The sequence below is a fragment of the Gallus gallus genome, chromosome 1 (genome assembly GCF_016699485.2).
Source record: "Gallus gallus isolate bGalGal1 chromosome 1, bGalGal1.mat.broiler.GRCg7b, whole genome shotgun sequence".
Taxonomy (NCBI): domain Eukaryota; kingdom Metazoa; phylum Chordata; class Aves; order Galliformes; family Phasianidae; genus Gallus; species Gallus gallus.
Window position 1 is genome coordinate 45226047 of NC_052532.1, and position 13755 is coordinate 45239801.

The 13755-nt window shown below is 42.0% G+C and overlaps 1 protein-coding gene across 9 annotated transcripts in view; it reads right to left on the reverse strand.

Annotated features, from left to right (window-relative positions):
- Positions 1-13755, reverse strand: part of TMCC3 (transmembrane and coiled-coil domain family 3) — a 126525-nt gene that overhangs the window by 14136 nt on the left and 98634 nt on the right. The window contains exon 1 of one of the 9 annotated variants that reach the window (XM_046908965.1): positions 2475-11149. The exons of the other annotated variants lie outside the window; for them this stretch is intronic. The gene's annotated coding sequence lies outside the window, so the exon portion shown is untranslated. Of the gene's footprint in view, positions 1-2474; positions 11150-13755 lie in introns of those variants that run through there. 9 annotated transcript variants of the gene reach the window in all.

Sequence of the window (13755 nt, forward strand, 5' to 3'; positions counted from 1 at the left end):
AACACCTTCTTGATTTTTTGTTTCTTAAAACGCTGCTCAATTATAACACCAGAAGTAACTGCACTCAATATATCATAACAAGTCACATGGAGTTAAGAATGCAGGAATGAGGGCAAACAGTAAACGCTGCTTCCACTCTTTACTAGGGAAACCAGAGATCCAGGTCAAATGACTAGTCTGAGACCACCCAAAAAATGCTGGAGTCAATTAATATGAAAGACAGTTCCTTCACCATCAACAATTCCTCTACTGCCCGTCAAAATACAAACATTAAAGCTGTACGGAGCTCTCACCAAAACACAGGGGGTTTACTTCGGGTCACAGTCAGAGACTTGCTCCTGCCCAACAGCCCCAGGCCCATCAACATTTTGAACTGAAACAAAGCTCTGCCTAGTTTGTATATAACTCCTTTTCAAAGACTGAAACTGATGAAGAGAGGGACGCAGAATGAATACTGGGCAATACCAAATTCACCACTGGCACAAAATGAAAGCTAATGTCATTACCAGAGGGGGTGGGTTATTTGTTTTTCTTCCACTTCCAATCCGTAGCTGCAGCAATGAAATTTTTAAGGCACCCCCAAATACCCTTGTACATATATTTGGGCTTCAGTATTCAAAAGCTGGGGAGTTCCAAGGCCGTTTCACGAGCAAGGCATCACACTGAGGCACACTAGCCAGCAGCCTTGGACACTTATTGAAAGTACAAAATAACCTCTCATCCAATTTCTCATTAAAGGGCAGAACTTAGGCCAAATTAGCTGGGTCACTGCTCGCCTGAGTTAAGCATTTAGATACAGTATTGCTTCAGATTAAATCAACAGTGTGAGAACAATGGAGGGAAGAAGCAGTTTTCTGCTTAATTACTAACACCAAATCTTTCAAAACACAACATCCACTGAAAAGTCCCCTCATTCACGACCAACCATGAGCCCCGTTCCAGGTTGTTCCACAGCATAAAGCCGACAAAAGCAAACCAGCTCCAGTACAAACAACTTCTGTGCCCAGACAAATTCAACAAACCAATCACCCTCTACTTATTGTGTAGCAGTCAATGCCAAATCACCGACGCGGCAAAAAGACAACAAAACGGAGATGAACTAACACTCACAGTTGCTATGCTAGTAAGTTTCCTAAGAGGGTAAAAGGTGAGCTCCACATGACATAATTAACTGTTTTGCTTCAAGTCAGTTCCACTGTTTAGATGAACACCATTAACCAACGTTCATTAAAATTCTCTCTCCTAGCTTCTTAAATCAAAATAAATGTCAATTTTGTGTCTATGCTCCTTTTATCTCAGGCTTCTGTAGCAATAAAAGGAAAAGCATGGGGTCCCACAGCCCCAGGTGCTACAGCGGTGCTTGTGAGACTCCTGCTCCCCCTGAAGGAGAGCATCTTTCACCTGACAGAAATCCCTCAAATCAGGGCCAGTATGAATCAGCACAGGGATGGCAGATTTTTGAAGGATGCAAGGCATTCAGCATGTCTTCTTTCCAATCCATTATTCAACTCAGTTTTAATGTTTCTAACAAATGCTCCCTTCCATCCCAGCACACTATAATTCCCATAGATTTTCTTCCTCTCCCATTCAAGAGACTTTTTTTTTTATTCTTTAGGTGTTCAAATAGGTGGCAAGAATGAAAGTTTCCAGAACAGTGTGAAGTACCCTGGAGAGCCAGCTCCATACATGCTCAATTATTAAATTCCTTTCTATGAATGAGAACTTCTTAAAAATTCAGTCTTTGCCATGACCACCACTTCTCATAGTGAAGCATCTCCTCCTGATTTCCCACCATCAGGGCTGTAGGGTGTGCTTTCCTTCATAGAATAGAATCATAGAATCACAAAGGTTGGAAAAGATCCACAGGATCATCCAGTCCAACCATTCACCCATCACCAATACTTCTCACTAAACCATGTCCCTCAACACAACATCCAAACGTTCCTTGAACACCTCCAGGGTCAGTGACTCCACCACCTCTCCGGGCAGCCCATTCCTTCATATCACCCCACTGTCTAGCTTCACAGTCAACATAGTTGACTTGTTCATAGTCAACAGCCAATGAAGTCCTCCTTCCCCCAGAGCATATACAACGATATGGATATTTCTGTAAGTATGATTAAAAGGTATGATCCACAAAAATTCAAATCAGAACCTGACAGTAATGATTTTTTTTATTGCTTTGAGCCAGTAACACTTACCTAAAAGCCTATTTTGTTATAGGAACATTACGACTAAACAAAAAGAGAATGCTGGAGACACATACTTCAAATCCAGGCAGTGACCCTCGTGTGCAAAAGACCCAACACATGGCTATTTTGTTTGCTTTAACTGCTGCAAAACTTCCATTTATAAACAACAGAACAATAGCTCCATCGCGCATAAGATCTTTTCATTTGCGTTAATGTTGTGGCAGCACATCCTGAACGCGTAAACAATCACATCTTGTCCTGTACACGAACTGAGCCACTCACTCAAGCAGCCTTCCTCTTCTTCCTTCTTTGTCCCTCTTCCTTCTCAGCACACTGGGCTGACAGAAGAGAAGCTCAGAACCCTTGTGTTACATCAGCAGCTCCCTGTCTACACAGTGGACTTTCAGTTCATTTCGATACGAAAGCCTCAAAAGATACAGTCTGCTTCACTATGCAGTGTGACTGGCAGCCATGGGCTGCCTGAGAAGGAGAGCAGATGCCAGCTTTCATCACTATGGGAATTCCCGCGGAACTTACAGATATTGCTTGGGTACCTCTTTAAGAAGAGCTCACACATCTGATTGTCCCACCTCTGACTTTCCAACATTAGAGGATCAAGCAGTGCTTGTCCATTTGGTTCAGAAACCTGGCCGTCCTCCTGCCAGGTATCAGCAGCAATCAGATATGCTGTTCTAAGCACTTTAAGGTCCCTCCTTCCCACCCTTCCCCTTACGCTTCAATCTACTCTTTGTTTTGAAGAGCGTTCTGTTGACTTCTCCGCAGTAACTAATGTGCATCTTCACAAATAACTTCTTTTTACAAAGGTTAGTTACTCATACACACGAGCAAGTGTTTTCTATTTGTCACACCACACATACATGAAGTACATCTTTTTCAGCTGTGTTCCTATACTCAGTATCAAAGGCTTGACACCAATAGCATCAGTGAGGCCAAAGGCAGAGAACTGCAGAGACATAACTAATTAACAGTACTCTGAATAAACTCTGGAGAGAAAACATCTTAATTGCAGTACAGTAAGTCCCAAAATTGTCTGCAGAGTCAATGGATTTAACCTTACGTCTCCCGAAGATCTCAACAGCAGAACTTTAAAGCATTTTCTTGTTTAATTTCTTTTTTTTAAGCCAAAATCTGTCCTATATTTGATTTTGTTTTACTGATGAGGCAACATAAAATACACTGCTGATATTTTTCAGCCAATAGAGGATTCTATTTTAGGGGACTGGGATAGAAATCATCCTGCTCACATTATAGAGGCTGACAAAGGGTCAATACAACCACAGGAACGTTCCAATTCACACACAGGCCACAATTAGCTGTGCGTGAATCGGTGTATTTGCTGCACTAATCGCCTATTGGTTGGTTGCAAGGGAAGAAAAAACTTGTGGAAGCTGACAACAAATTTTAAATGAACTCTTCAGTTAAGTGTCCTGAAGGAACCATATATTAAATTGTTATTTTTACGCCATACTTTTCAAATACTAACACAGATTACAGAGGATATCTCAATACAGACAAACTGCATTGTAGAGAATTTTCACAAGGCAGTAAGATAACATCAATTAATTAAAAAACTGAAATGCAGAAAGCTCATCCAACTGAAAAGGAAATCAAAGAGATTCACTCAATTAGAGAGGAATAAAACCCCGCAGCGAAGTGTTTATCTAATCTCAGAGATATTCCTATCCTGAGAGGACACATCCCCAATTGGCTAGATTTATTAAAGTGAATTAATTTGAGATAGCAATTCAGACAATTTCAGAAGATAAACTAAGCTGAATTATACTTACATCACCGCATTGCTTGTAACAAAAGTGTTAATCACCGGTTTTGAAGTTTCAGGGACAAAGGAAGAAACTATTGTCTAAACAACAGGGAGTCACAAACCTGGAGGATGTTGTACAAAACCTATGATGTCATTCCCAACAAACCTGAGCAGTAAGAGTTGGGCGTTGCTTGGGTAGTGCTGGCGAGCTCACTCAGACAGTTTGCGAAGAGAAAATACATCCATCTGTTTGGCCAGAACTCAAATGCCAAAGGTGGAACCAACTCCTGCCATTTCTGAAGGCTCATTACAAAGCTCACTGCCTACTACCCCAACTGCAAGGCAGCTCTGATGAACACCCCTCTATGCAGCGTAAGCACACAGAGAATGCACATTTGGCACAAAATTTAGGCACGAATACAGTGCTCAGAAACTAAGTAGGAAAAACAGACAAAACCAAACAAAAAACATTCCCAAATGCAGAACAGTGAGTTTAGAATGAGGTGTAAAACAGCAGCCTGCTGGGAAGGGCTCAAAACGTACCATCACGCAGCGCACACAACTGCAGAGAGCGCAATAGAAAAGGCAGAAGGAAAACTGTGTCCAAATTCATCCACCCTAATCTGCTCAAACCATGCTGCTAATCTAAAAGTCAGCTAATACAGTGAAATTAAAAGCCACTTACTGCAGATACTGCAATTGTGAAGGACAATGCAATATTTAGATTAACGTTATGGAATTTCCTCGCTATGTTAACACATTTAAGCAAAATTGTGCTCAGTGCAGCACGTAACCAGTCAAGAGTTATCATGGTAGACAGCAGGGCCAAAAAGACAACAGCGGTAACCTGACAGTAGCACTACGAGTCACAGAAGAAAAGGATGCAATGAGGGCTTTGCAGCCTGTGCTGCTCTCACGGGCTTCACATTAACAGGGACTGCTGGTGATCAAATAGGTTTTCTGGAAGAGAAAACCTCAGTACCTGTCATTAGAACACTGCAGTACAGCCAACTTTATGGAAAAAACTAAGTACAGCTGGCTCCAGAAATAATATCCACACTGACAGCAATGTACTTATTCATGCTGAGTTTGTATATTTTTCTTTTCAGTTATCTTTCCTCTTCCCTAGCTTTTGCTTTAATATTTGCAGTCCCGTCTTTTTATCTGAAATGGGTTCCATCATCTTGTTTTTATCCAGGATCCATTTTACCTGGCACAATGTTTGCCAGAAGTTACAGAAACTGCCAAAGTACGCATTAACATTTCTTAAGAGCTTTATGGGAGGAGATACGGGAAATGAAGACCAGCACTGAATAGTCTAAGTTTTTTTAAATGCTAGGAGTTATTTATACCAGATCACGTAAGTACCAAGTGTTCATTCTGGATACTACACAATCCAAAGCGCATGACCTTACGCAAATGTATATGTTTGAATGGATCCTTGACACAACTGGTAATATTGCTTAATTAACAAAACAACCTTAAAAGAGGATATTTTGCCATATCCTCAGTAGTGTCTATTATCAAACACAGCGATCAAGTCCGGCTGTATAAACACATAAAACAAAGACACGATTTTCAAGTTTAGCACCAGCAGAGACCTCTGGTTTACCCCAGCAACCTCTCCCAGCGCTGGAAGATTGGTTTGCTACTAAGAAACAAAGCAGTATAACTACATTGTCTACCTAGAATGCTGATAGGAGTTACTCTTATTACACCTAACAAGAACCTGATGAAGCAAAAAGACATTTCAGATTCTCATACAGCCCTACCCTTGGTTACGTAGAGCAGGCTAGCACACACTTCTGCCACAAGATCAGACACTACTGCTTTTCCGCTTGGCCAGCTCGTGGCACAAATGCTCACCGTCCGTGACTTACACCTTCTAGGAACTGAGTCACACAGCGCCCTGAGCGTCTGCTCTGCGACATGGATGAAAACAACAGAAGATGCTCAGGGTTCTCTTAACGGTTCATTTGCACATTATTGGAAGACACCATCTCCCTGACCTAACCACAGAGAATTAGGAGAGCCTCATTCAAGCCGCTGCCACAGATTAACCTAACATAGCACAACAGTTGCACTCACCTAATTGTAGCATTCCAGCAGGAAGCCAGACGCTATCCAGCTCAGGGAATTCTGTTGCCCTTGTTCTTTGGCAGTCACAGCACAAAAGAACCATTTAAAGCAGGATACAGACATTCAGTCATACAACTCCCTACCTGCCTTCCCAATATAATTTTATTAAGCCATAGAATACTGCAATAAGCCCGATGGTCTTTTTAAAGCAGCTCGTAATCTCAATTCAGAGCGTTCAACACAAATTATCAACAGAAAATGGCAAGTGTTCTGCATCCATTCAAGCTAAACATAGAGTGCTGAGAAACGCTCTATAGACATAAATACGGGTTTCCAAAATGCTGGATCCTAGTATTAAACTTAAATTAGATTTTTCTTTTTTTAGGGCTATGGAGATGTCAGCTGCCTATTCACTGGTATGATTTGATTAGAAATGAAGCCACAATCAATATTCCATTCCTAGCCTGCCTGCATCCCTCTCCTTTGAACTTTCTGAACAGATTCATTTTTCCCTCTCTCGAGCTGCTATTCAGTCGGACTAAGAGGATATGCTTTATCACACGGTTGGCTTTGGTGTAAAAGATTTATAAACATATTACCATATTCAGTCATAGCAACAGCACAGGAAAAAAAGGAACAAAGCACAGCGCAGCAGGAAAGGAAGCAGACAAGAGCCCTGCTGTCCTTGGAGCCCGAGCACAGCTCCTGGCAGCCCCGTACCTGTGTGGGGAGCCCTGTGGCAGCCTGCAGTAAGCAGCTGGGCGCTCCCAACAGGACACCGAGCACTGCTCTAAGTGGAAAAGCACAAAAACCCCAAAGCACAGCACTGATTTTAAAAGATCAAGGCATTAGGAAATTGCCTAAGTGGGTTTTTTCCTCCCCTCATCTCTCATTTGGTCATGCCCTTGGAGTAATTTAACCAGCATAAAGCACAGTCTATAAATCAGATATTTAGTGCTCTCAACAGGCAGGTGAAGCTCTGTTTCCACCATTACACCCTCAAACACACGCTTCCTGTGAGACGAGCCAGACGGTCCCAAACTAATTACAGCTTCCACCCTATGAGTTAATGCTCTACCCTGTGCTACACGCTGAAAAATACATCCTCCAGCCAGACCTAAAGAAGCAGGCTGACAAATACCCTCACTTGCTGCAGTCAGTTACTTGGCAAGTTTGAGAAGCACATAAATCGCACCATAGCTCTTTCACAAGTCAGCGGTGCCGAAAGGTCCTCAAGCAAATCCCACTCTTCCCTTCAACTACTGCTCTTTGCTCACCCACGAAGTCTGTCATCCTTCCACTTCAAATCGTTTGTAAGGAGCATTTTTACCAACTACGTCACTGAAAATTCCACAGCGTATGTCCAGGTTTCACAACTCCTGCCATGAAATGAGGCCAGAAACCCAGGAGCCCTGTGGATCGAGGTTATATTCCATCTCAAAGACCTCCCCAGAAAAACCTGCACTTGCTGCTGTGTTAAGAAGTTGTTACTGATACAACAATGAATTCAGGGAAATAGAGGGCTGTCCAAGAAACGATAGTGGAGACTACACTGGAAGCTACTTCAGCTGCTGCCTTTCAGTTCCTGGTCCACGTTACAGTGCCAGCACACTGCTAGCAGGTAAGCAAGCAGAGGGGCCCCACTCTGCATGCAGGAGTCTAACATGCAGCTGCCTGGCTGCAGCTCAGATTTTGGTTCCAGATTATCATTTGTTTTTCAAAGCTAAGAGAAGTACTTGCTATCAGCATTAAGTCTGAACAGAAGCATACTTTAAAAATTTGCTCCAGTATACTTAAATTAGCACTGCTTTAAAAGAAAAGCAGGTAGTAAGCTAAGCCTAAGAACAGCTGATGTTTCAGCTACTCAAAGAGCACCATGGCTTGTATTCTGTCTCAGCTAGGGCGGAAGCTTGCAAACAATCATTAAACTCTTTGGGAGCTGCAATGCCTTGCACAGGCCAAAACCTTTCATGCAACACAAAGAAGAAAACCACCAACACAAGGAAACCTCCCCACCGCCTCACAAGGGAAAAAACAAAAAGGCACAAATTGGAAGCGCCTGTACACGTGATGCTGGAATAACAAGGAAACACTGCAATATCTTTGCTTCATGGAATAAACTGAAGCAGTCATTTATTTGTCCCATTTAGTCTGTAGGCTTCTTACTTGCTGTTGATTATCTTCCTTGTTCATTTACTGTTTTAACAAGGGCGTCATAAAAATAAGGATCAGTACAGAAACAAATACACCAGGTGTTACACTCCTGTGTGATTTTAAAACACCTAGCAGCAATATAGCCTAGAAACAAAATGATTGGAAAGGTTCATCGAGCCTTTCTGCAAGCTGAAAGCCAAAGATTTACCCACATTGAAAAAAGCTCTATGTCCAAACAGTTTTGGATTTGCCAGGTCATAAATGCTGGGGCCACCGCCACGCAGAGCATCCACGTAACAACTCTCAAGTACATTTAAAGTCAATTAAAATAGATCAGTAAAACAGCTAGTTCTAATTTACTTATTTATTGAAAAGCTGTTTCCCTCCCTCTCACTGCAAATATTGTAATGTAGAGTTTCTGGTGTTGACTTCACAATATAATTTTTTAAAAGGTTTTTGCACAGTGCTGTGCACAAAATGGTGTTTAGCATGCAGAGCTGGGGTTGTGGGTCAGCAGAGCGTAAATAAATTAATAGACTTATGATGTGGAATAATACAAAATTTATAGCATTTTTCCACTGCTTCTTAAATCTTCTAGATGGCTCCTGGGTTACACAAGGTAACAGGTAAGAAGAAAAGGTCTCACCATGTTTACAGTACAATATTGTGATATTTGATTACCTAAAGTAATCCCCCTCTACTCGGCTCTTGTGAGGCCCCATCTGGAGTACTGTGTCCAGGCCTGAGGCCCCAAGTACAGGAAGGACATGGAGCTCTTGGAGCGGGTCCAGAGGAGGGCCACTGAGATGATCAGAGGGCTGGAGCACCTCTCCTAAGAAGAAAGGTTGAGGGAACTGGGCTTGTTTAGTTGGGAGAAAAGAAGGCTCCAGGGAGACCTCATTGTGGCCTTCCAGTACTTGAAGGGAGCATATAAACAAGAAGGGGAATGGCTGTTTATGAGGGTAGATAGTGATAAGACAAGGGGGAATGGTTTTAAACTGGGACAGGGGAGGTTTAGGTTGGATATTAGGAAGAAGTTTTTCCCACAGAGGGTGGTGACACACTGGAACAGGTTGCCCAAGGTGGTTGTGGGTGTCCCATCCCTGGAGGCATTCAAGGCCAGGCTGGATGTGGCTGTGGGCAGCCTGGTCTGGTGGTTGGTGACCCTGCACGTAGCTGGGGGGTTGAAACTGGATGACCATTATGGTCCTTTTCAACCCAGGCCATTCTATGATTCTATTAAAGTACAGGGCTTGAAACTTGCATCAAAACTGACTTCACGTTTTCTTACAGTTCTACCATCAAGGAATCTTCCTAGAATACATCCTGGAAAGATCATTATTCCAAGAGTTACATGATTTCACTACCCACAGCAAAAACCCCACAGACTGTGAATTTTAACCCAATCTTTGAGCTTTCATTACAAGCTGCAATGTGGAGACCCACCCAGGAGTAGTTCCTTGCTATCAGACAAAATCTCACAGAGCAATTAATAGAAAATCTAATGACTTCAGTAGATGCTACTGGTTCTGTAAGAGAGTGCTGTATGTGAGTGTACACGTCACCACTGACAGACTCGGCAGCCTTACGGCATTCCTAAGAGGGAATAAATCCAGCCCAGTCAAAATGTTTTCAGAGCAGAAAAATTATCAGAGTTGGAGTATTATACCTTATAACCACCTTCTTATAAGTTCTCATTATAATATCAGAAGGTAAAAGTTACATGTGGTAGCTCTAGATATCTGCCTCCGGAATATAACCTGCTGGAATGGTCTGAGCTGTACTTTTGACAAGCAAATCTTGGAAGAACCTCACTAGATGCAAGAGCAGTTCCAGTGACAAATTCCACCTCAAAGCTTGCATTGAGATAGTCATGCCAGATTTAATCAGTGATCTGTTCCAGAGGAATTTGTCTTTCCCCCTCCCTCCAAAGCACACAGACGCTAAGATGAGAAATGTGAGCCTGAACTGAAAAGAACAGAAACCAATCACCTTCAAACCAGTCACAGGTTCCAAGTATTAAAACACAATCTATTTATTTCTCTTTTTGTTAGTGTTGCCTCCAGAACCCGCGCAGCATGAATTTATAGGATGAAATGTTGTGATCTCCTGCCCACAGAAGATCAAGTGTCACAACTGCTTTGACTGCTGAAACATTCAAGGATTGCTGTCAGGCCAAAAGTAAACAAAGCATGGCTTTGACAACCAGACATTTGATCTGTGCTTAGATTTAGATGGCACACAGCTCCTGAAGCCACCTCAGATGAAATTTCACCCTCAATCTGATACCACAGGCACCTGATAACTTGCACATCATAATGCTGCTACCTGCAAATCAGTACCTCTGAGACTCGTATGTTTGTGCTTTATCTCATCCATGGCTTGGATGGCATTCACAAGTGATGATGGCACCCACTTTGGAAGGGAAGCTGAATCAGTTGCTACTCTGGGTAAAGTGGGTAAAGGCCTGGCACGTTTCACTGTTAAGCTCTGGAAAGACTGCAGGGCATTTTGGTACTTCCTGGCATACAGGAGGATGCCACACACAAGGACTTCAAATCACAGCTTACCAGTTAAATACAAGTTCATGAGCTTACACCTCACGTGAGCTCAAGTTTTTCCCTTTATTTTCTTTCAGGCCTCCTTCTCTCTATAATTTTCTGTGAACTCTTCAGTTCTCAGTTCCTACTTCCCTCCCGCTTTTCTGTCTACTTACCATGTCATCACTGGGTATCTTCCCCATAACTACAGCATCAGCCAACTCCCCAAAATTTCCTGACTCTATTTAGATTTTACTCATCTCTGTGCCAAGAGGTGTTGAAGCTAGGACCTAGCTTTATAACGTTAATAGCAGAAACATACAGTTGTCATAAGCTGTACAACTTCCTGTAAATCATACCAGTATCCACCCACATTTTTATCTGTGATGAAAATCTCCCTCTGTCCCAGCGCGAACTTTCTAATGGGTCATTCTTGGTCTTTGGAAGTGCCTTATCAAATGGCCAGATACTCTTAAACTTGCATAACTTTACAAGAAAAGTCGCAGCAGCTTTAATTCTAGCAGAATAACAGGAAGTTAACAGCAGCAATGATGCAGCTGCAGAACTACGACACAACATGCATGTGGAATGACAAGCTTTGTAAGGCACATAACAAGTGCTGATGCTCACTCAGCTTTCCCCATCGGCCTGCCTGGAAGAAACTTTCCTCTCTTGTGTCTGTGCCTTCACTTATCAGAAGACTGAGAGGGATCACAGATTTTAAGAACAAACAAACAAAAAGTGCTCAGAGAAAACCTTGCCAAAAAAGCTTAAGCACTAAGGTATTAAACACCATCATCTACTCGCACAGCTCTCCAGGCTGCCACTTGCCTGTCAAGCAAAAACAACACCTGCTTTAAAAGCTACCTTTGCATTGTCCCGCAGACATCGCAGGAGGTAGAGACAATTTCAGTTGCACAAGATCTACTTTCCATCTCTTTTAGCTATTTTTCCAAAATTTACAGCAATTAACAAATTAAGTCATTTGGTACCTGCACAATAAAAAGTAATTAGCACCTTTCTGTCTCTCCATGCCATTCAAATAACAAGGTCTGGAAGGATGGCAAGCAACAGTTCAAAAGTAGTTTTAGATGACTGAAACAGAGCTTTAATTCTAAACGGCCTACATGTAGGCAATCTGAAAGCTACATACTTGAAGCAAATGTTGCTATTTGAAATGATGCACTTAGCCAACCACTTCCCAAATCCTTTTTCCTATTATTTCACATGCTTAAAAGACTTTATCTGAAGAGTGTATTCTCTCCTTTTTCTCTGTAATTTCTTCCTACTAGTCTACTAGCTGAGGTATTGATATCACACCCTGTTGCCAGGGAAATCAGTTCAGATGCAAAAGTACTATGACATCACTGTAGAAATCAATAGGGAAGAAATACTCCATCAAAGATGAGTCATTTGTTTAGTCATAAATGTCTTCAGTGACAAGCATGGCAGGGGATGTGGGGGGGGAAATAGGCAGTAGCTTCTTTATCAGTCAAGATGACTGAACTAGGAAATAACAGTTGGGTTCTAGGTGCTCTTCAGCTTCAGACATTTCAAACTCACATGTTTGAGGAAGATACCCCAGGCACCAAACTGACGATGGCGGCATTCCTCTCCCTCTCCAAAAGGATGCTGGACACTGCAGCCTGAGGTCTATGGGGAGATTAGAGCGAGTAGGGCAGTAGCGAGTAGGGCAGTAGCTCAGCAGTGAGGACATGCTTGATAAGAGGAAAACTGTGCTCACACAACAGATGTATTTGGAAGAAACGTGCTGCTGCTGAAAGAGGGCACTCTACTATGTTGCTTCGTGTTCTTAAACTGTAATGTTCGCCGCCAGCTACGCCCAGAATGGAGCTTACCAAAAACCACACTCATCGCTACCTGATATATTGACAGGAATAAATTGAAGTCTTGGAACTTGATTTGCATACACTGTTTTTTACCTCTCCAGTAAACGCAGTATACAAATAACGCCATCCAGTTACTTCTAAAACATTAGGCTTGAATTGACTTATACCCTTAACCTTAAACAATTCACCACTGAGGAGTGCTGACTGCACTCCAGTTTGAAATCAAGCAGCAAGGGTTTGTCACTGCTGAGGTTCCTCTGCACATATTTCCTGACCTAAGAACCCCAGGCTGCTTGGCTGCAGAACTTCAACTGTTATGACTGTGCAGCCCATGATATTTTAAAACACAGTTGTTTTTTTTTTTCCCCACAATAAATATATTCATGAATGATTTTCTTCAGCTAGTCAGAGAACAGCAAGTACCAGCACAAAAAAAAAAAAGGCTTACATCCTTTGGAACACTTTCTTGGATATTTCTGCTCTATATATTAGATATTAGAAAAGGTGATAGACTCAAAAAACAAAGTTTCAGTATTACCTGAAGCATTAGCTATCATATAATGGGATGAACAGAGAAGACTGAAGTTTGGCAAGGAAAAACTGAATCTCAGTTAAAAAGTTAGCTGCGGCGTCCAACCTTGTATGCAGCAAAAAGCAACTCTGATTAAAAGTGAGAATTTATTTTTTTAAAGAAAGTGCACAACATGTTGACAAGTCACTGAGCACTTAAACACTTGCTGAGATTCTGCTCAACGATCTATTAAAAAAAAGCAACACCTGTTAATATTTTTCTTAAGCTAATGATCTTCTTGCTTCACTGCTCATGCACATGGTATGATACGTAGTGAAAAGCCCTAGAACTCTGCCAAGGAACCTAGATCCAGAAGTTCAGAAGCAACCACCAGAGGTACATAAATAAGGACTGTTCTTCCATACTATCTGGCAGCTAAGCAGTGTGGAAAGGAATTTCAAATATTTGACTTTTTGCTTTTTGGTTCCCAAGCATCAATGAAAACAAACTCACAAAAACTTATTAGAAACATCACTATAAGACGCACCTGAAGACAGTGAAACAGTCAAAAATAATTAAGCCTATGTACTGAATGGACAAAACCAAGAAAGCAGAACACACTAGACAGCAACGAGAGAGAGAGAGA